Genomic DNA, 24,015 nt, shown 5'->3' with positions numbered 1-24,015 from the left:
GCAGCTTTTCAAAGAGTCCAGGACTGCTCCAGTTTTATGGCACTTTTTGGTCTACTGTAGTGCTTTACTGGTCTCCAGCACTAGATAAAGTTTCAAGAACCACTGTAACATGATCATAGTAGAGCTTTTCTAACTCTATTATTTATATTTACCATTATATCCAATTAAGTAGAGCTTTCTCTATCTAAATCTTTCAAGTACTCTGCCAACCTACTATACTCTGATAGGCAGCAGGAATGAATTTTAGATTCCCAGAATAGCTGCAATTATATATATTTTTAAAGTTTATTTTCACCTGACAAAAAGTATTCCAGCTTAAAACAGTTTTAAAACTCAACAAGAATATACCTCATCTTTGAAGTACATAAGGAATACAAAACTTGCCAGAAGAGTTTCATTTTTTTCTTTACCAATCTCTCGATTTCAGCTTTTTGACCTGAGATTGTCATTGAGCATTTCACAAGTTTCTTTTCCTTAGAAGTGATTCAGAACTAAGAAACATGGAAGAGTCATAATGTTTTCTCCAATCTACACACAAATATAAGTATTTGCTAGCAATAGATTTCATTTGCCATAGTTATTACTAACTTAACTTTATGATGTACAGTTTAGAAGAATAATTATACAAGCAAAGTCGCAATAATTCCCTGTGTGGCAGCATTAAAATGAAAATGCTCAGGGACCAGTATGTGTTTGTGACTAAGATATGGCTGATCCCTACTAAGAATCAATACAACAAAGCAGAGACAGTAAGAAATCAACATAGTATGGCCATACCTAAATTACAGATAACAAACTTACTAATTATGAACAATAAAACATTAAAATAAATCATCTCTTCACCTGGAAAAAAACACAGTTCCATCAAAACTAATATCCTATGATGATACATATGATGATATGACTTCTTAATGTAATTGCTACAACAGTATTCTGCCAGTATTGAGTTGATTGAAGTTCAGCAAATGTATTTGCTCACTCCAGCTGAAACAATAGTTTATTAGAAAATGCCTTTCACATTAATTGCTTTCCTGTATCCATAGAGAAATATATAATTTTTATTCTCTGAAGCTGCTTTAACTGCTAACAGCTATGGAAGTTTAATTAATTTCCAAACAAACACTTACATTGTAGGAGCTAAGAAGCAAAGGAAGAAAAATGTGTTACTGGGCATTAAGTGGTGCCCCAAGGCATGTCATCTTTCAGCTCTTCGTGTTTTTATTAGCAGCCTCAGCTACGCAGCCACTGTTCTAGCCCATAACTTTAACATCTTGCCAGTTTGTGCCTTCTCCTCTTCCCTCACTAATGGCTGCAATGCAGAAGAGTTATACTCTCTGACAGCTTGGTCATGACCTTATTGCTCCATTGTACTACTTTTATTACAACCTTTAGCAAACTATGTTATGGAAAAAAAAAAGAAAGTGTTATTCTATAGCAATCCAATTAATAAACTGAAATTGCTACTCTTAGGGGCCAAAGAAATCTCCTCAACCATCCTAGGAAACCATGCAAAGAATTAGTCAGTAGCTTAAAAACTTACAGTCTTCCTTATCAGAAAAAGTAATGACTTGTATGCTCTTAGGAGTCAGGCTTTGACAAAGAGAAACATTAAATGTAATCCTTTTCCCTTTTTGTTACTGCCTGATTTTTTTTCTTTGTACTAAATGAAAAGTTTGAAACACTAGTAGTCACCTGAAACCTCAGAAAAAAGCACTGCCTAATCATCAATAACAACTTTTGTTAAAATTAATCTTTAATCTGGTTTAATGAAAGATAATCAATAGGTGGTTGGCACACATATTCAAAAAATTTAATTGTTTCATACAGTCTTGGTCAGAATGAGTCACGTCAGTGAAAACTGCCCTTTTCACATGTATCTGCAGAACAATAAAAGACTGCAGGAAGGAAATCATGTGACATTTTATACCCATCATCTGAAAGGTACTAATAACCTTTGGGGTTATTGTACAACCAGGGCTCATCAATCGTAATCAGCTTCAGCTCTAAATCCCCCCAAGGTCTGAACTGACAAGAACAACGTAAGGTTGGCTTGGCAAGAAAGATCTTGCAGGGAAAGAGTTTGAATGTCTGTATTTGAAGAGAAGTGCTGTTTTGGCATGCTATAGGCTATCATACAGACAGTGAGAAATATGCAGTCAGGAAACCCAGATTTGGCATAGCCTAGAGGCACCATGCTACAGGAAGGTGAAGGCAAAAGAGGTCCTACTCCATGCTCACATAAAGCATGAAACTGCTATACAAAATGCCCTAAAACAGGCCACAGAGAGCTAGCTGGCAGCAGTACTTAGCTGCATCTCAGAAAAAGGAGAAGCATTAAGCCAATTCCTTCTGCCTGGGAGCTCTGGCAGCCTTTATTTATGTGTCTCCCTATTTGACTTGAGGCAAAATATCTCTGCACAGCTCCTGAGCTCAACACAGCATAGCTAAGGTCAGGATTGTAAAAGGTCGTGCTTAAGAAATTTTGAAAAGTGCATAGCATTCAACACTAGCACAATTAAAAATCATTCCATTCTAGAGCTATTTCCAACTCAACATTCAGAGAAACAATGCCAGCAAAGAGACTGAATAGGCCTAATAACCCAGGGTATTTTGCAGAACTTTTAATGCTGGGAAGCAAGAGAGGAATTTGTTTTCAGTGACTGTTTACAAAGTCACTTGCCTTCCTGTTCAACAAATTACCTTGGAAATAAGAAGAGAAAGAAAACATGATGCAAAGATTTTTAAGAACCTTAATGTTCTGGGATTTTTCAAAATTACCTAACATAATTTCTCTAAATTATTTCCAAATAATTTTCATATTATATAGCATCAAAACTTTAAGAAGATCAAGCTGGCCCTGGGAATGAGCTTTTATCAGAATCCACAGTCATAAATTAACCAACTCTACATACTATCTTTAGAGATAGTGCAGGGGGAGAAAGTGAGAGGCAGTAACGTTCTCTATTCTTTTTTTTTCTGAAACTGTGTGGATTCTATTCTCTGTCATACTTTCACAACACCATGACTCTGTTCACTTCCAGAGAGTTGTGCTAATGCTCAGATTACTCTGCAAAGTAGAAAATCAGATGCCTCTTCAACACAAATCACTTGAATGAAAAGAACCACACACATTTTACTTCAGAATGGCAGTCTGAAAATGTTATAAAGTGATAAGAATATCTTCCCAGTTGAAAAAAAAAAAAAAAAAAAAGAAATATGTTTAGAAATTAGCTTTTAGTTAAAGATGGCCTTTTGGAGCATACTGTGGGTAATGTTCATTTTGCTGAAAAGTGTAACTAGGAAATTAATTTATTATTAATAATGTATCCAGTGAGGCTCACCCTTTGTTCTTTTTCTTTTTTTTTTGTTCACATGCTGTCATTATTTGCACACAAATGACAGTTTGCTCTGATTCTTTATCACTCAAAAGTGTCTGGCTATCTTTGACATTTCTTTGGAGCTGTATAGACCTCTTAATTGAGATTCATTTTCTGCATGCGTTCCAAAGTAAACAGTATTTCAAATGGACTGTAACTGTTTGTAAATATGTAAATCACATGCTTCTTGGCTAGTTGACTATGCACAAGATTATGGTACAAGCACTTTAGTATATGCATACAAATGTGCTTTTGTCCTTCCGTGCATGTGTGCATAAGTGTAAAGGTTCCTATATAAATATACAATACAAAGGTACTGTAAATTAGGGAACTTCCTGTGGATTAGGCTACACATAGGACACCAGACAGCAGGCATTCCCATAGCTATCTATCCACAGTATGGAGTCAGGGAAATTAGGTCAGATTTCAAACCATTTCTAGATATGATACCTTCAGGATGATGCAAACACATTTGGCTATGGCTGAGCCACAGGAAAGGGACTGCTCTTTGCTTTGAAAATTAAAACACAGGACATACTGTTTCATGGATGAGCAATTTAATCTAGCACAGAGTAATTGCTGTTTCCGTGTCTCTAACCAACTCATCTGAAATGCAGAAGGTGGCTGTTAAATGAAAGACCATATCTGGAGGCCCTGCAAAATCTTCCTTCTGCTGCCCTCAGGAGCACTGGCATCACAGTCCTCATACAGAACAACACAGTCTTCCCAATCAGCCCAGCTCAGCAGGTCGTCATCCTTCTTGGCTGACAGGATAACACTGATGGCTGCTGACCCCAGTGCAAAGCTACAGCACTGATTGTATCCCTCTGCTCATTCTGATGTTTAACAATGCATTGTAAACAGATGGCATATGCTATTCGGCACAATTACAGCTTCATTTCCTCCAGGTTTTTATATTTTTATTAGCTGTTCCATGACTCATTTTGTAAAAGGCAAGCATCAAATAACTAAAATGATAATTCTTCTGGTCTTTACTACAGTGTCTAATGATCACTGCATGACCTAGCTAATCATGTTATAACATGCAAACGAAATCATAAAATACATTTGATGATAAAATACATATTTAATAAAAACCTAGGTAAAAGCAGTTTTATACAATTAGAAGTCATTTTTTTTTTAAGTAAACTTTAAAAACAATCATTTCAATTTCTTAGGGAACAAAGAATCTTAAAAACAACGAGTTTAACCTTTTCTTCTTGTAGTGATCATAAATTGAGCTTGTGGAGAAATGACTGAAATTCTACTACCATGTTTTAATATCACATCAAAGCCACATACAATCTTCATTTAAAACAAACAAACAAACAAAAAAATGACAACAAAATGTCAACTACATCAAAGAGATGACAGTTGCAAGGACTTCCCAACAGTAAACACCAAGTCAGAAGTCATCCACACCACAAAGAAACTAGGAAGTTTCTAGAAAGGCAGAGATACAACCTAATCAGATGCCCCATTTTAATATAGCACTTCTACCCCTAAACCAAAACTCTGCCCCAATTTTATTAACTGCTGTTGAAGACCTGATCACACACAAACCATAATGATAGCTGAAATTTCCTGTTACATTTTATCTTTGTACTGACTGCCATGTTGGTTAAGCTTATTTTGAAATCATTCAGACTGTCTTCATGAACAAATTCACAGCAACAAGAGAATAAAAATATTGAGATATGCACTTTTTGCATTCACTAAGCAAAGGTACTGATTAATTTAAAAATACAGTATAAATTCTCCCTTCTTTCTATATGTGAATGAATTGTTAGAAACCTTAACTTAGATCATCAACTATGAAAACCCTTCAGTAACCGTTTTTGTACTATAAGCAATAAAAAACCCCAGCATGCTTAAATGTAATTAAACAGTACTCTGTCGATAGCTTTAAATAGAACATGGTTATTTACTGCTGTTTTGGAGGCTGTTCAATTTCTCAAAAGAAGAATGCCCCATGTGTTTATAGTCAGAAACATACCTTAGAATGTTTTATGCTAAAAAATATGGAGATTGCACCAACCAATAATCATAAAAGATTTTGCAATTAGCAACTAAGTTGCTAATTATATGAAACTACATTTGCATAGAAATCTGAGATGCACTATTACAAAGACTAGTTGAGACAGTTTCCCCACTCAGATTTGATCCTTTCCTTCACATTCACAGTGGGCATTACCTTAACCCTATAAAGGCTATCAGGATAAGATCTGTAAGATATGAACAGTATTTTTACCCAAGGCTGTTTGATTCATTAATTCCTATACCAATATGCACCAAAATTATGAATTCTAAGCAGGAAAATTATTCCCGTTTCACACATTAAAACAAGACTGTGTTAGCTATGTCTACAAAAATTTGCATTTCATTTGGGGTTTTGGAATCCTCAACATATATCTTTTCATCCATTAAACCCATCCAGGGACAGCTGACACCATGAGTGAGTCCATATATTCTGCTTCTGTGACTATATTAAAACTTGTAACTATTCCTGATGATCTTTTAGAAGTCAAAGCAATCATACACACACACACAGAGTTATGAAAGAACAAGCTCTTAGGAAAGTCAGTTTGTAACATTGGTTATGAACTTGGCAAATGTTTTCACACACTGAGACAGTAATGGATAAAGGCAGTGTGATGTGATTTATGAGCACTTTAGCTGTGTGCTAGTGAGGAACACAATGGCCATGGCTATTTGCCTTATTAATGTTTACTTTCCTGTGCAAGACCAGAATAACCTTCAGGCAGGACTTGAGTCCTTTTTACATTATCAAAGCACAGTATAGAGTGTTAAAACTCTTAACCTTTGATCATCTGCATATATTGGAACAACACCCACAGTCACACACTTCTGTTGATCTAATTTTTCCAGACGAGCAGAGATCAAGTGCCAGGCAGAAGTTCTGAAACTCTTACAGGCATCTGCATAGACATTTTTGGAGACCAAGAGCTATTATGTAGACATTCACTCACTGTTCTGTAATAATTCAGGTATTTACAGAGAGCGGAGAAGACCTATCTTTGGTGTAAGAACAGGGTTGATATTTTTTATCTTTACAAAGCTAAGATAATTATCTTTTATCTCAAACTTTGGAGACAAGCCTGACTTGTAGTAATAGTTTCATCAGTCCAAACTAGTTTAAAAATTTTGGGAACATAAAGTTAATACGATATAACTGTTTAACAATTCCAGTTCAGGGAGCAATTCATGGCTTATAGTAAACAACATAAAGTTGCAATTAAAAACTTTCCATGGAAGTCTTTTTTCTAGAAGAGTCTATAGCAACATTGCAGTTACCAAGATCACCCACTTTCTTTTCCATTTTTTTTTTTAACCCAACTTTCTATCCCATCAGCTTCCCTTCCTCACTTACAGCTGATTCTGGATTTGTGGCACCTCCTGCTCTGCTTGATCCAATATATTTATTCTTAAAATGGTATCATACCAAGCACTGTTCCTTACGCTGCCCCAGTAACACCAGCTTTCCCAGGTTGTTACTGGAATGTTCTCAAAAGCACTTCTCAACTTTATGGTACATGCCCAACAACAGGAACATTTCTGTAAACAGATGTCCCATGTTAACACTTCATCTTACCAGTGCCAGAATGAAACTATATTCTGCTGTGAGGTGTGTAAAAATCCATTGCTACCTATAGAGGTAGCTGGGGCAGGTTTGTTTTTATTTAGCTGTATGAAAAATGCTTCTGATTGTCTTGTTTCAGTGCATATATTTTGTAATATCATTTTGCTGGCTTAATGTTCCCACTCATCCTCACCCACTATCCGTTTCACTCATTTGCCACAACCTACTTAAAATTAGAGTTAAGTTCCTTGGAGTGGCAATTTTATCTAGCTATGTGCTCATTCAGTGGGGATTAAAACTTTATTTAAGCCTTTAGACATTACTACAATAGAAGAAAGGAAAAAGCAGTGTGACATCAAAGCTCTGTTTTGTTTTCTCGTGAGAATGGTTGTTAAACAGATCATGAAACTCTGAATGATTTTTGTGTCTTTCTGGCAATGCTATGAGTCATCTGTTTGTTCTCTTTTCATCCTTATCTTTGATGACCTACCTTGGCCACCCTGTATCCAAAAGCAGTAATTCACCCCTGTGGTGAATCACCATTCAGGATTTAGATGTTTCCAATGAGTCATACTTAACCTTATAGAAAGTAGAATGCTTAGACTACATCAATTGTTCACTTTAACCATGGTGTGTTTAGATGTCCATGTCTGGAAAACAAAATTACATATTTCAGTGGCAGAAGTAAATTGAAATATTGAACAGGAGTCCCTACTTTAAATACTGCATAAGTAAATCCATTCTTTTTATTCAGCTAAAAAACACTGGTCAAAGAGAGAGCTCCCTTATAAAATTTTTCCATCACTGCAATCATGGGTTTAATAATCTTAAGAGCAAATATTTCTGACATCATGTTCCCCATCTGCAAAGCCTGATATCAAAAACTCTCACACACAAAACAACAGAATTCATATCCAGAGATTCAGAATGAGTTCAGGGACTGCATTTCAGAAATTAGGCACACTCAGATGCACTGTTCAGGAAAATTTATTGTATTACATTTGCTTTCATCTGCTCATTGCACTATATTATCCAATGCTAAGTGTCTGCCTTCTGTTACAGAAATTCCCTGTGAGGAAATGTTATTTGTAATCAGCATTCACTCCCATGTGCCTGCACAAACCACCTGTAGGTAATGAGAAAGCAGGGTTGTCTTTTTTTTGCTTTAATTTCCATTCTTATTTAAGAAAGGAATTAGATCTTCAGAATGATGAGTGTCAAAGAGACTGAAATGGGCAAATAGAACAAAACAAGGCAACAGGGTTTGCAGGCAGTATGTTGTCAAAAGAATTTGTTAGCTCCAAGGGATACACTAGGGGAGATGAAACTGAAGCTATACCCCTACACAACAAATTCAGTCTTTAGTTTTGTTTTGTCAGCAGGAGGACTCTGCTGCTCCAGGTACCTCCTGAAATTTGCCATAACTGGCTCCTTGACGAACCCTCTTTCTCCAGCAGTGAGCACAGCACCAGTGAGATTCTACTTATAGTCTAACTCATTATCATTGAGTCAGGGAAAACTACTAAAAATTGCTTAGTTTTGTGGAAGAAAGAATGCAATAAGACACACAACAACAGTGTATTTTACCTGCAGCATCTGTGAGGGGCAAGTAAGTTTTAGTTTCATTGGTTATAATAAAACTTCAAACTGTATTAACAAATATTACTGATAATAGTGATGTGTAATGACCTTAAAATGCAGGTCTTTTCCTTTAAATCTCTGCAGAGATATAGAGAGAGGCCATTGGCTTTTGTGTACAAATTACAGGATACCTGGATTAACAAAGTGTAAATTAGTAAGGCTTTAGCATATTTAGATGTTTTCAGATCAAAATGTTAAGTATCTATCTTTGCTACATAATATGTGATTAACACTAGAAATTATACATTCTCTCGTTAATACACTGTCACTGAAATGTTAAAGTGTCTTAAATGCCTAGTACTTCACCTATGTGTTAAGCCTCCTAGTTTCAGCTGAAAGAAACTTAATGCATTTATGCTAATGTAAAATTTACCACTATAAAATGTAACAATGCATAGAGTTTGCAGGTATGCTTGATGCAAAATACTGGTCCACATACACTAAAGATACTTTTTTGTTTTGTTTAGACTTTAAAATGTACCTGGACAGAATAGCAAGACAGTATCCTACTCAAAGCTGATGTATATGAGCATGTCTGCTCAATGGACACAACAAGAAATAGAATTATTAAGTCCTTAGTATTCAAATTCAACTCTATAAACAATTTTAAACATCCAGTAGATCATCACACATGTCAGAATATGCATCCTTTATTGTCAGTGCACAAGGTAATGTTTTATAATACCACGATATTTCAACCTCAAACAGAATACAATCATCTCAAGGTTGCTAAAGCCCATGTTCCAGAATGGTAACTCAAGTATTGAGTTATGTAATGTGCCTTCCACCTTAAAAAGGAAGAAAAAAACCTGGAAAATTAAAATTTACCTTTGACAGTGATGCAACACCAACTGTTTGAAAATAGTCCTGTTTCTGATATAATCGTGTTTCTGATTGAAGTTCTGTGGAAGCTATTATCCATATAATAGTGATTTTTAGGCTTTGTAAATAAAGTGCAAGTACATGTATTTACAGATCAAAAGGATGCATCCATGTGTCTGCTTGTACAGAATCACCTCTTGAAAGCCTTACATAGCATATTGCTTTAACAAACTTAACTTCCTTCATGACTGGAATTATGTTATTCTCTCCCCATTAAAAATTGCAAATGAAAGATAGACACTAAACAATTCGCCAGTGGCCACACTTGCACTGTGAATTAAATGTGGGCCTTCCAAGTCATGTGTCTAGTGCTTAGACAACCATTCTAAATGTGCAGAGTGTGAAACACCAGCCCTAGTGATCAGCAAAATAATTTTTAAAAAAATAAATAGCACATAAGTGAGAAGTGTGACTATACTAGCAGTACTCATTACACAATGATATAATCACACAGGAGTCATAAAGTAAATAATTTGAAAAGTATCTCCAATTGCCTCCTCTGTTAAACCTCTGCAAAATAAGCAGAGGTTTGTCAGTTCTTTTTAAATGTTAGAATGTTCCCCAACATACTCATACTTGGTCTAGGTATTTTAGCTTAATTTCCTCTTTGTAAATATGGCAAGAGTTATGGTGGAGTTAAAAACTATATTCTACTATCATGTAATATAAAATGTGACATACCACCAAGCACATGATAATCATTCACTACCCTCTTTCCATTTATCCTTCACTCTTTTATTTTGACACGCTTTTGGAAGTCAAACCCAGCTACCTGTCTACAGTGATTTACTTATCTCTGAAAGAAAAGGGTGATCTGGAACTCTGGAAAGTCTTCTCAAGATCTGTCTTTCATTTTTAAGATATTTTTAGGACCAAACATAGGAAATAGGTAAAAGCAATTTCAACAAAATATTCCCTACACATGACTGTTCTGCCCTTGTTTGATCAGTCAAGAAAATGACAAAAACCAAAAAACACCAAAACATGCATACAAAACATATAAGCAGATAAAAGAAATAGAAACTGAACAGAACATGTCACACAGCATTTCGAGCATACTCAAAACTTGTTACATACCTAGAACATACTGAATCTAAAATGTTTTTCAGTTGAAAGATAAAAATTAGCCCAATTTTAATGTTATCTATTTTACCATTTCAAATAATTAGTTATAATTTATTTTATTTCAGCATAATACAGGAAGGTCTATGTTCTCAAGTCATTAATTACAAGCAATGAGATTTGGGGAGACAAAGAACAAAACTTACATGTGTAACAGACAGCTATATAAGAAAACTGTTGTGGGTTGATTTCTTTTAATTCAGCACTCTCCTATGGGCAAAGGGAAAACAAAGGAGCAAGGAGAAGCAAATGCAAAAGCTAAAGCTAAGTTAAAGCTAAAGCTTAAGAAAAGTAAAGAAATACTAAAAAAAAACCCCAGCTTTTGTAATTAGTTTACTTTATCATCTATGTATCTAAAATAGCACACTAAAATTGTGCACAACTATCTCTACAAGTCCTGCTGATCCTTAAAAATATATCTTGAACTATAAGTGTTTGCTTCCCATAAAACTAACATAATAGCAAGATCATTTTTTCTTTTAGAAAAATAGCTAATTCATCTTTGTTAGCAGTTGCAGAATGGTGCTACACACCTGGAGGTCTGCTTCCTTCCATACTGAGTTGAGGCAGTGGCAGCAGCAGAACCACACTGCTCGGAGAGAAAACTTGAGGCCACTTTGCTACGCCAGATGGACACAGCAGGTGGGTTGTGGTTTCTGTTCCATGACTTTTGCACAGTTTGTGCAGACATGCTTGCACCAGCCACGGCCCCTGTCCCAGGGCTGGCTTGTGACAGCACCGCAGGCACACAGCACAGGACAGGCACCCACTGTTCATCTTGCCTGAATCTAGGCTGATGGATGGCTTCCCTGCACCACCTTCACCTTGGGCTTTGCCTCCTGTGAGGTGCTGAACATCCCTGGATACATTCTCTCCAGGGGGCTCTTGTCATTATTTTCACTGTTTCTTGATTTCTAACAAAGAGGGTACACATAAACCACCAACAGTCACGTAGTCCCAGGCCTATCTCTTTGACTTTCTCCATATTAAAGTAAATTAGCAATTGTTGCCTGAGTTACTACTGCCTTCTGGCCTCCTGCTCCAAATGTGTTACAAAGATGTAAAGTTGTTAAAAATTCATTCCCTGGCATTCCTAAATGTTTAAAACAGGGTAGATGAGGTTCTGGTCTCCCTTAGCAGCGCTTTTAGGTAGATCTCCACCTTGCCAAGTGACTGTGCTTCTTTGTTTTTACACGTACAAGGACCACCTGATCACTGAGAGCTGGACAAATATATTTTAAGCCTCATCCTCTCTGAGAGGTGCTTTTGGACATGTGCTTTCAGCCCCTGATACTTGACAATCTCGCTCTTCTCCAGCTGGGTTAAATGCTTTAGCTGAAAATCACCTTTCTTTTCCATCATGCCTGTTGAGCTGTCATAGACTCCGTAACTAGTTTAATTTTGTTTCCTATATCAAAAACAAATGTTCCAACTACTTGACTGCTTTGAAAGAGGGCTTAGGCATCTAACACTAGGGAAGAAATCACAGCCAAGAAATTGCTGCTTACTGGTCACATGCCACCACAGGCACTGATCATAAGGATCTCCAAGCTCATATTTCAGGGTCAGTGTAGCACTGTGACAACCAGGTACATGGCTGCCAGCGGTGAATGGGTTCATATCCCAGCACTCAAGAGCTCTGTGTGTCATCTTCTACTGGACTGCATAAATACATCTTAACACTGGAAAGGGCATGGTCTAAGCAATACATGACACCTGTTGGTGGGTGTTTAGTTTGTGCACTGAGGTCCCCCAAGTATGTTATTAAGAAAAACTGAATACCTTTTAAAAAGGAATCACAGTTTATCTTCCATTTCAAGTGAATTAATTTAACATTTACTTCTACAAGAAAAACCTTCAGTCTGTGAATTTCACTAGCTGGAAAGGTACCTCAGATTAGGTATTGGCCTGCTGCTGTTACGCATAAATTCCTTCATGTTCCTAGTACCTTTTGTTCCCATAACGACATAGTTCACAGTAACTCGTGCTTTTATTTGTTCTGATTTCAAGTGCTTGTAAGGAAAGAATTGTTCAAGCAGCTGTAAACCTTTACACCTAAATCTTAGCCCCCCTTCTGGCTGACCAATATATGTTTACTGTTCTCTGCATGTATCACTTCTGAGTGGATGAATCTCAATGGACAACTTAAAATACTGTTAGCTGAAACACTGAATTCTAATTGCAGCATTTAAAACAATCATAGCCAATTTTAATCCTATAATTTTACCACTGTCTAGCTAAATTTCTAAATTGAGAAATATCAGTTTGTAAATGGTGATTAAATTCATTTGACTGCAGTCACTAACATTTGAGTTTGTGAACTCCACTAATGTTAATGATCCAGGCAAATACAAAGGTGGATATGTGCATACTGTGTTTCTTGTTTGAAGATTATTACCATGTAATACTGAAAATCTTGTACATAAATAGCTTCAACATTTTACTTTCCTGAGTTTACATGAATCCTAATGCTCATAAGTAGTATTACAAGACTACTAGAATCTCTGTCTTCTCACAAAAGATATGCAAAGCCTTTTATTTTCTTGCTCATTAATGGGTCCAAGTCCTTCAGGCCAAGGTTGAGACAGGAAAACCGTTAAATTACGATACCCACTCAGTCTGTGTTTTTTCCCAAACCTGTCTCACCAAGTTCCAACTAAAGTAAGCCATGGTTCTCTTAAGATATGTACACATACCTTGTATGACCTTGATAAACTCCACCAACTTTTTCCATAATAAGACATTAGGCATCTATCAGGAACTGCTGGATACTGGCAATTTGACATCAGCTTAATGATGAAAAGTTTTCTCATCCCATGGGGATAGTCTTCTGGAAAGATTTCTTTGGGATGTGAATACCTTGGATCCAGGTGACTGAAATTCTTCATTCAACAATAGTTCTCAACTCTCACATGCCTATGTACTATAAACTGAGCAAATAATATGCTGCAGGCAGCTCATTCCTGGTTCTCTCTTTGACAGCAGCTCCTTCTCACCATGAACCACGCTGGAGCATATGATGAGCAGCATTTCGTATGCAAGCTAAGAAATGGAGATTACCTGACTGCCAGGTTTGCTGTGAGCTGAATGGATGTTACTTATATGCCAGATTACTCAGAATGTGGATGTTACTTATATGCCAGATTACTCAGAATGTGCACTCAACAGCAGTAACATAAATGCTCTTAATCTGCCTGATTTTTCAATTCTAGACTTAAAATGCTTAATACTAATATAACATTTCATCATGGATTTTGAAGCATGCAATAGTCCAACAACATCTTTCCACCTCTCGATTGTTTAAATTTTTAAAGAATATAAAATTCAGACATTCAGTCACTTAGAAAACCCTTAAAAGAATTCAAGACTCATCACAATAACATTGCTTATACAAATGGCGTTTAAACTACAGTTTTACTGTAACAAGAATACCATGAGTAAATGAGTGTATCCAGACTCTGAAATCACATTTAACTGTACTTCTATTATATAATTTTGGTTGTTAAAATCAAGTAGCTGTGAAACCTAAAAACATGCTAAAATAGGATTTATAACAATAGATTGCATCTAAATGAATAGGACAAGATCTGCACATGTAGAATCCAAACATGATATCCACAGAACTGATTTTATTCTGCCTTTAGAATAAGTTATAGTTTAAACACAGATTTTTAATGGATATCATTTATACTTGTTCCAGTTGGTACCTCCTCTTCCTTTTATTTCTATGGAAAGAACTTCACAGAGATCTGATGGTGTTTAAATATTGTATTAGGAATCAATCTTCTTTCCAAAAATGTCTGTTAGAAAATACCTCTCAAGTAGCTACACAGTATACGTGTGACATATTGTCCTACACCATTTGCTTCATAGTTAGCTTCAAATTAGAATTTCAGATTGCCATGATGATACAGACCTATACATTAGACTACCCCTTACCCCTAGATGCCCACCATCCATCTGTATTTCCAACACGAGGACCTTCTGTTATCTTTTCATGGTGTTCAAATATTAAGGCAGGGAACTGCACTTTCCTCCAAGTTTCTGGCTACCTTCAGCCTTTGGAGGACATCTGGCAAGCTCCTTGCTGTGGACCATTGACTCTTTCTGCCCATGCAGTCTGTTGTAGGAGAGCAGCAAACACGCAGACAACCCAGCACAGAGAGATGGGAACACTCACGCTTCAGCTACCCACTAGGCCCATTTCTCCATGTATCAGCTTCAGGGACTCTAGTAGCTATGAATAGCTTCATAATGAGAGTTTCAGTCTCCTATTTTTTGAATTTAGAGAATATGGTCAAGTGTATTTCAGCAGCCAACAGTTCAGGGAGTTCTCATTTACAGGGACATTTTGCTGCCGAAAAGCTTCTGGTGGTAAGCAAGACAGTCTTCTCCTTGTAACTGCAAAATGTAAGGTGAACTCCTAAGGAAGTGGGTGAAGTGACATAAATTACAGTTCAAGAACCTGATCTGAAATTTGGCTCATTCTAAGTATGACAGATTTTTAAGTCTTTAGAGATCTCACTGGGATCCGCAAGTTGCTGGTTAGAAATGTATTTTGATTTAAAAACAAAATTTTTTCCTTCACTAGAAGAGGTGAGATGTTGCCTGACAAAGTTAATTATTTCCATTGCCCCCTAAGAACTGAGACATTAGTGTATGAAAGCAATGCTGTAGATTAAACAAATCTGAATTTTAATGAGGCAATTATGTTCTATAGAAAAAAAAAAAAAACAAAAAACAAAACAACAACAACAAAAAAAAAAAAAACACAAAAAAAACCCCTTAGAGCACTAGTATAACAAATTCTGACCGGTATCTGTAGTCATCGTATATAATGCCCAAGAACACCCATTTTATTGATTTTTTTATCCCAACTTTTATATATGAAAATCCTTTAGTACAAGTATAATAGCCTACAATGCCTCTTACTTTCCTCCTCTCTGTGTGTTACACTGCATCATTGGGTTTAGCAACTCTGTAGTCCACTTTTTCCTTCTTGGGTCCTTCACAGCAGATTAATCATTATCCAGGTCCAGTTTCCAGTCTATCCTACTCTTCCTTCAGTGGTGACATAATGTCCCAAGTTCAATTAGAGAGTTTTCTCCATACATCAAGCTCTCTTTTAAGGTTTCCTCCTCTAACACAAGACAACAAACTCCTTGGTGACACAATCAACACAGTCTGCCTGCAGCATTTTGCTTCATTTCCTGCTAGTTTCCAGCTTTCTGGATGCCACATCTATCTTCAGGCTGGATATGGCAGTCTGCCCTGCTGCCAGATTCAGCACATTGCTTGTCCAGTTCCCCAGGCCACTCTGGTCCTGCTGAGTAATTGAGCTTGCAATAGTAAAAAGTGAACATTATGAAAGACAAGTAATGACTGCTACTTAAACCTTTGTTTGAAATAGAGCTTTGATCAATGCCATAGGTTACCAAAAGTGGACATTAAGCTGATGAAATATACAATCAATAAACAACATAGTTGGGTTCTGGAAATTACTATGAATGTCCCCTCTAAACAAAGTCAGATCCCAAACACAACAGCTAAAAACCTTATACTCAGAAAACTCCAATAGGTGGCAAATGTACAACTAACCTTATAATCACAAACGTTTATATCAAAGAAATATGAAAGACTATGAGAAAAAAAAACACAAAAGTAGGAAACAATATGAAATATTGCAGTATAAATAAAGCTGTTTAAATGAGGTTTCATCAAAAGCAAGATTAGGACTGTGGCTATTTAGCATTTTCTTTAAATAGCTTAGGGTATAAAGCTTCTCACAAATGAAATATATGAGCAGCTGCAACTAAAAACAAAAACCAAGAAGTCTATGAAAATTAAAAACAATGTGTTGCTACAGTCTGCAATTTGATAACTCTAGTGAGCATGTACATAAATATAAATGTGTTCTAATTAAAGCAGCAAGGCTACAATGAAATGATGAGCATGTTTTACTAGCTCATACAGAGGAAGATCATCACTCAGCCAGGAGTCCCCTCCACGTCTGCCTGAGCCTTTCGTTCCTGAGCAGTGAAATTCCAGCAGCAGCTGCATTCACCAGAATGACCAAGAAAGTGATGGAGCAGTTTTAGCTTTCTGTTCCCACACGTAGAAGCCAAATTAAGGGGAAAGAAGAGTAACATTTTTACTGCAGCTCAGTTTTCCATCATTGGTTGAGCTGCCTGGAAGTTCCCCCACAGAATAATTTTCCATCAGAGAAAGCTGCTTCTACAGAACTGAAACATTTTTCAGGAAAACATGGGTTTCATCCAAAGATGCAGTGAATAATCACCAGAATATTTACCTTTCACAATAGCATAGTCACTTCAAAATGAAATAATATCAGAACATAATGCTGCCACCTTTATCAGAGGTAAATATTTGACCTCAAAGAAACAGAACATTTTGTTAGGGTCAAAAATTGGTTTTGGTGCATTTTATTTCATACTGGAAGTCAGAAACTTTCCATTCCTACTGAAATAATTGCTGAGTATGTTTCTTTCCAGACAGAAAAAATTACTCATCAAGTTTGCAATATGGAATAGTAATAAAAATGGGCAATACAATGCAAGTTTTCTAAACAAAGGTGTATTTGTCACAGAATAGGGATGTAAAAGGCATTTTCTAGAACTTCTCATGCAATTGTTCTTATGAACTATGACAACAAAAGTGTTGTAATAACTGAGTTAGCCCTCTGAGAACAGGAAACCACTGGGAGGAGAGTGGGAAATTATGTTACCTGAAGTTATGCTAATGCTGGTATTAAACCCTCACCATGCCTACCTAATTGTATCAGTGCACACAAGAAAACTAAAGAAGAAGCAGAGTTTCTTCCGGGCCAATAAAAAGTTGACTGAGGTGGGAAATACATCAATATCAAGCATAAACCACCTGTTCTGCATTTCTAAGGCAGAGGAGCTCAGGAACAGTCATCTGCCCCTTCCAAAGGAGAGGATAGTCTGTACCAAGGAGCAATGTGCTGGAAACTCTGGAAAAAGACTATACCTGCCTTAATTGTGTTCTACACTGATTTTTTTCTCTACTAACAAAGTGTTTATCCATCTTCTTCTCCACGATGAGTTCAAGAGAAAGCAACATAAAAGAGAACTGGAGACTAAAATGTCCTGTGAGGAACTATCAGCAGACAATGGTAAAGAAACAAATTTGAACTGGAAAGCTGCAGATACTGTATAAGAAAGTAATGATTGATTCATAAGCAAGAAAAGAGCAACATTTTTAATTGTGAGGAATTAATATAAATGAATTCTCATTTTCATTCTCCCACTGTTTTTTTGTCTCTGAATTACTAAGATACAGATTGTAACACACGAGAAGGGAGAAGGAAGGTAGAGAATGGCATTATATACACACTATAATAGGAAATACATAACATTCTGATATCTCTTGAATCATTGTCATAAGAATTCATACAGTGATAAATGGGGGATTAGCTCAGAGGAAAAGAAGCTATCACAGACTCTGGGAAGCAGAAAAATAGGTGCAAGTGGAATAGGGGGTTGGAAAGCAAATAGGCATAAAGTCAATACAGAAAATAATGTCAGAGGAGTCTTTTCCTGATGAAGGCATAGCCTTACAAAGTTACATTGAAGGGCAGAACTATTAGAAGAGCCCCGGTAAATAAACTACTTGTAGCTCATATCCTCTCGTATATAACTCACATAAAAGGCACATGGTAACAAAATAATATTGATAATATGTGAAGGAGTATTAATACAAAAAATCAAATATTATTTGACGGTACTAACCTATAAGGGTAGTGTACATATGTATAATACATATAACCATAACATTTATAAGACTTTAAATATATTTTCAATGAAATATGGTATTTGAATCTGTCCAAAGATGTACTCTCTTGTTACGTGTGTTCTTTGTAGATATTATAGTGTTGAGTCATCTATAAATTGGTTGTGATTGGGAAAATATTGCTGAAAAGTAATTCACAACTGAACTGTGAATCTTTCCTGATGTTTTCTATAGCTCACAAAAGCAGACAGGTCCAGTTTGCAGACAGTTCCTGAAGACAAAATTTGTGTGTTTCCAGCCCTGTTTTTATGAAGTTTCTTCAACCAAGAAGCAGAAGTTAACATCTGCAAAGCTTTAGTAAAGATAAAAAGTTGACCACACAAATGGCCAGCTCTGCAATTTGCCATCAGTATAGTCTCAAGGTCTGTGTTCTTGCTCTGAAGTCTTTAGTGCTTTTCCAATTATTTAGGGTCATGGTGTCTGGTGCTGAGTCTGAAAATAGTCTCAGCCTCCAGGCTCTGATCATCTAGGTTACTCCTGACATGAATTTGTTTAAGATCTAGGGACAGCCCTAAAGAAGTATTCAGCGTAAGGTGTTTTGCAGCTCCATAATCCTTACTGCTGGGGAGACTGGGAGTTGTGGACGCCATGCCTCTGTGTAGAAGACAGCTTCTGATGTCATTTAGGGCCTTTCCCAAGGTTCAGACAGCTGCTGAGAGACAGGGTCAGAGCAGAAGACAATTCCAAGTCTGCAGCTGCATCCGTCTAAGGCTCCTTCCACAGCCAGTGGAGATCTAGACAAGCTGATCAACAGGGGCTGGGACATGCTCATCTTAAAAGTGGACAAATAAAATAGATGCGCTAAATTGATCTTACTTCTTTCTGTTAATTATGAAGCAAGCAATTATGCAATGACAAGTCTGCGTGCAAACATCTACACAGAACAATTGACTTTTAGTCAGGCTGATGCTTTGAGTTCGTTAAAAGGCCAATTTGTGTTACAAAAGCACCTCTGGTTTTGTATCTACTGTATTAGAGATCACACAGCCAGCTATCTCAAAGAAGTTGTATACTTTTCCCCCACCTATCCTGTCTTTCCTGCCCCGGGGCAGACTCAAAGCTTTAACAGCAGCCCTATACAGGGCGCTTTGAACCATTTTGTAGGGTGGCCCTTTTGTACGGGTATTTCACCCATCAATGTTACCTATGCTCTTTAGAGCTGCTGGTCATTGTCTTTAAATCCTTTTTTATTTTCAAGAAATCATTGCTGAGCTATTATGTTTGATGGTTTTGCTGCTGATATGCACCTGTATTGTATATAGGTGTATCTCCACATCTCTTCATTCTTTCTGCAGTGCTTTTTTGTTAAATCTAATAACCACAATAGGTACATAAGCAAATGCACAGGAAAATATCCATAAAATTCTTATAATCCAGTTTCCAAGATAAAATATTTGAAATGTACAATAAGGAAAAAAAAAAAAAAAAAGAAGGAAAATAAATAAAATATAAAAAACAATATAACTCTGTAAATTAAAAAATTAGACTTAGTTAGATTTCATTATGAGCACACTAGGGTCACACTTCAGCTGCTCTTATATTACCATGTGAGCTAACTAAAATTTGACTGTTCCATCCCTTCTTTTTTTTTTATCTTTTCTGCTTCAATACTGATGCCAACTGCCTATGAAGATAAAAAGAAAAGTTGCAAAGTTGTAAGAAAAAGGAAGTTCCTTTCATGCTAGTGAATAAAAGAACCTGATTCAAGCATATCACTCTGTTTAGGCTTGTTACTGTAGATTTCATGTAGATTACATGTAGATTTCAACTATGCTTTTATATTTAGTTCTGCATTTATGTTAACATGTTTTATGTTTTAGATATATAGAGACATAAGTATGGCACACACACATACACACACACACACACACACACAACCATATGTATGTGTACAAATGTGCATATGGGTGCCTTCTCTTCAAGTACTTAATATATATGGTACAGTTCTATATTCAGATTTACAAAAATCTTTTTCAACAGAAGTAAACATGACCAGTCAAGAAAACATGTTCCTGTTCTCATGTTTACTCCTCCTTCACTTATTTCAACATCTAAGTACGGAGGAAGAGGTAACTATGAAATGTCAGCCATGCTCAGAAACCCCAATATACATACAGTTTTTTTGCAAGAAACTTCAGATATGATGAGTCAGTTAGTTCTCAAAAGTCATATTGTTACTGATTTGTTATTAATTTGAGCTGATTTTAATGATTTTTGATGATTTGGACTTAAATAAGGAATGGTTTAGAGTAACTATACAACCAGTTATGCTGCTACAAAGTTCTTTTAAAGTCCCAGGGTGAGGCCATGTAGACTAGTGATAATCATTAACTGGATTTCTATACAAAGAATAAGACTTGTGATGAGGTACCATTGTTAGACTGTTCAGTAAGGATGATTTATTGCCCTATAGACCAGATGCTGTAAAAGTTACATTGTGAAAGGGCCTCGAAGCATGTTAACATTGCAATGTGATCCAAAGTCCTTGAGTGAAGGGCACTGGAGAGTCTTTCTTTTAGGTCAGTAGTGATGTGCGGAAACAAAATCTACAACTTGGATAGAGTTATAAAGCAGATATATTTATTCCGGCCGAGGTGCAAGGGGATTTCTCCACAAAGCTTGCACACCATCTCGGCAAGTAGCCAAATATTACATCAAAACATACATATTCATTAGGAAAGTCCGGGTTATTACAATTAGTTCAGGCAATAGGCATGATTATTATAATTATTTCTTGGAACTCATTTACGTAGTCTGAGCATGCATAGTAGAAATAGGGTGACGGTCTTCAGTGGTCAAGGGAAGAAGTACATGGTCTTCTTCAAGGTGTCCACTCTTTCCAGGGCATGCACTGTGAAGCAAAGTTCAGGTGTCCTCTTCCTAAATCGGTGAGATCATCCTCCCTAGATTGTATCTCTGTGTCCTTTTGTTCAAGTTCCCCTTATCTTAGTTTACCTAAGTGCCAACTGAAGGCTTTGAGTCTGCTATCAGTGAGTTATCTTTTTACTTCATACCCCAGGGCTACCTGTTACTTTCTTATCATAGCCAGTCCACTAACTGTCTGCTAGGCTACACTGAATCCACAGAACAGTCTGGGCAAGCAGGATTCTTAAGCGATATTCAGAGATCATCATATGTTGCTATAAGTAAATAATTTGCAAGGAAAGTGGTCATTTCTCTGTATCAGTAGTCCGTGGTGGTCACAAAAGCAGCCCCCCAACTCATTTCAGGACTCAAGTGCACATGACTGGAAAGAGGTGGGAATAAGAAAATGAGTTATGGGAGTTAACATGTTTTTGTATGAGAACTTGATTAATATGTATGACTGTATCCTTTATAATCAGCATGTTACATGAGTTAGGTGTGTGTTGGTGAGACAACTTCCCTATGCACCCGGCCGTTAATAAAGGAGTGTCTGCTTATCTACATCACATTGGTGTTGATAACTTCTTTTATCCCATTTTGGTGACAGTTTCTGGTGACCCAGATGGGACCTCGCTGAGAGAGACCGGAGGAGTCGGGGACCTGATTGGTTCCAGCCAGCACCAAGGAATTCTCAGGGATCTCAGTTGATCCCGGAACCATAATGCTCTTTGTGATGTCCCCTGGAATTGGTAAGACACCTCTTACTTGGTTTGGTTTGGAAAGCCTGCCTGTCAGGTGCAGCAAAAACTTTGCAGGGTTGGACAAAAGGTACCCGTTTGGACTGGGAGCCTAGGCATCTGCCCACAAGACATAAGCGAAAGCTATTGCAGGGTTGGACATATTTGGGTATTGGTAAAACCTATATGCTATAGGTTTTTGTTGGTAATTTTATTTTGGAGGGGGGAAAAAAAGAAAAAATATAAAAATTGGTGGTGTTTGTGTGAGTTTGAGACGTACAAATAAGTACAAAGCAAGTGCGGAGTTCGGATCCACGGTTCTGTTATCCTGTGAGGGCTGCAGCCAGAGAAGAATGAAGCGAAAGATTTGAGTGATTGTGTATGTATGGATTATAAAATATTTCCAAATGGCATCTAAACTAACACATTTGTTCAAGAGCAAGTGTGTTGGTAATTTGTCTTCTGATGAAAAGGTACCAAAAACTTCCCCATTAGGATGTCTGTTAGAGCACTGGAGAGAAATACATGACAACTTATGTAAAAGTCAAATGATAGAGTATTGTAATCATTGGTGACCTTTGTATGTTTTGGAAGATCAGGAAAAGTGGCATACCAATGGAACTTTGAGTTATAACATCATATTACAGTTAATGTTGTTTTGTAGAAGGGAAGGAAAATGGAATGAAGTCCCATAGGTAGATTTGTTCTTTTATTTGAGACAATGAACTGATTGGCAGAAAGAATGTAAATTGATTAGTAGAGATAATTTAGTAATGGCTTTGAATTCTGAAAACAAGTAAATAAAGAAATGTTGCTCTGCATGTGACATTGGGAAAAGATGCATAAAATATGTAGCTCCCAAAGAGGATGAAGTAGGACCAGAATTAAATATAGCCCCTCCACAAAGAGAACAAAGACATCAGAGGCAGGGATATGGAGGTAGAAGAGATCAAACCATAGATGTGCTGGAGCCAGAAAGTAGTGGAATAGAAGATGAGGGTGAGGGACTTGCTGAAGTTGTAATTCATACTCCTATATCTAGGAGAACTAGACACAGGTGATAGACTAGGCACAGGTGATAGCACCTCCGAGACAAGGAGTTGGTAATGATAGACCAATATATGTAAAAGTGCCTTTTTTAGTTATGGATTTGATGGCTTGGAAACAGGCTGCAGGGACATATAGGGAAGATCCTGAGAGAGTAGGCAGAATATGATCATTAGAACACAGAACCCAGACTGGAATGATTTACAAGTGATATTGGTTAACTTATTGGATGGGACAGAGAAACAAATGGTATTGAGGACTGGTAAGGCGCAGGCCGAAGTGGCAGTGATGAGTGGGATGGTTGATGGAACTTTAGAGCAACATTTCTCTTCTGGAGATCCACAGTGGGGTCCAAACCATGTGGAGCATAGAGAGAGATTAAATCAATATCAGAAATAGGTTTTGTATGGGGTAAAACATGCAATACCTAAATCTGTGAATTGGTCTAAGCTATATGAGGTAAGACAGGATAAGAATGAATCTCCCTCTGCATTACTGGAAAGATTGAAGGAAGCAGCCAGAAAATATACTGACTTGAGAGTGGAAACTGAGGCAGCTTGGATGCAACTGGCCTTGATCTTGATGGGACAGTCTGCACCAGATATAAGGAAGAAGCTCCAGAAACTAGAGGGAGAAAACTGAGTAAAATGTTGGAGGCTGCATGGAAAGTTTATAACAGTTGAGAGAAAGAGGAGAAGCAAACCAGAAAAAATAGGTTACTGGCTGTAATAACAGGAGTACAAGTGAGAGGCTGAGGATGTGGGAGAGGATGGGGCACTATTGGAGAGGAGGATGTGTAAATTCTGAGAATCAAAATTTTAATGCACGCCTAGGAATAAATCAGTGTGCTTATTCTAGAGAAGGGCATTGGAAACAAGAACGTCCAAAGATGAGGGGTGGTCAGCAAGAG

Source organism: Strix uralensis, chromosome Z, assembly GCF_047716275.1.
Source record: "Strix uralensis isolate ZFMK-TIS-50842 chromosome Z, bStrUra1, whole genome shotgun sequence".
Classification (NCBI taxonomy): Eukaryota; Metazoa; Chordata; class Aves; order Strigiformes; family Strigidae; genus Strix; species Strix uralensis.
The sequence above is the reverse complement of the archived record's forward strand: the minus strand, read 5'-3'. Positions refer to the sequence as shown.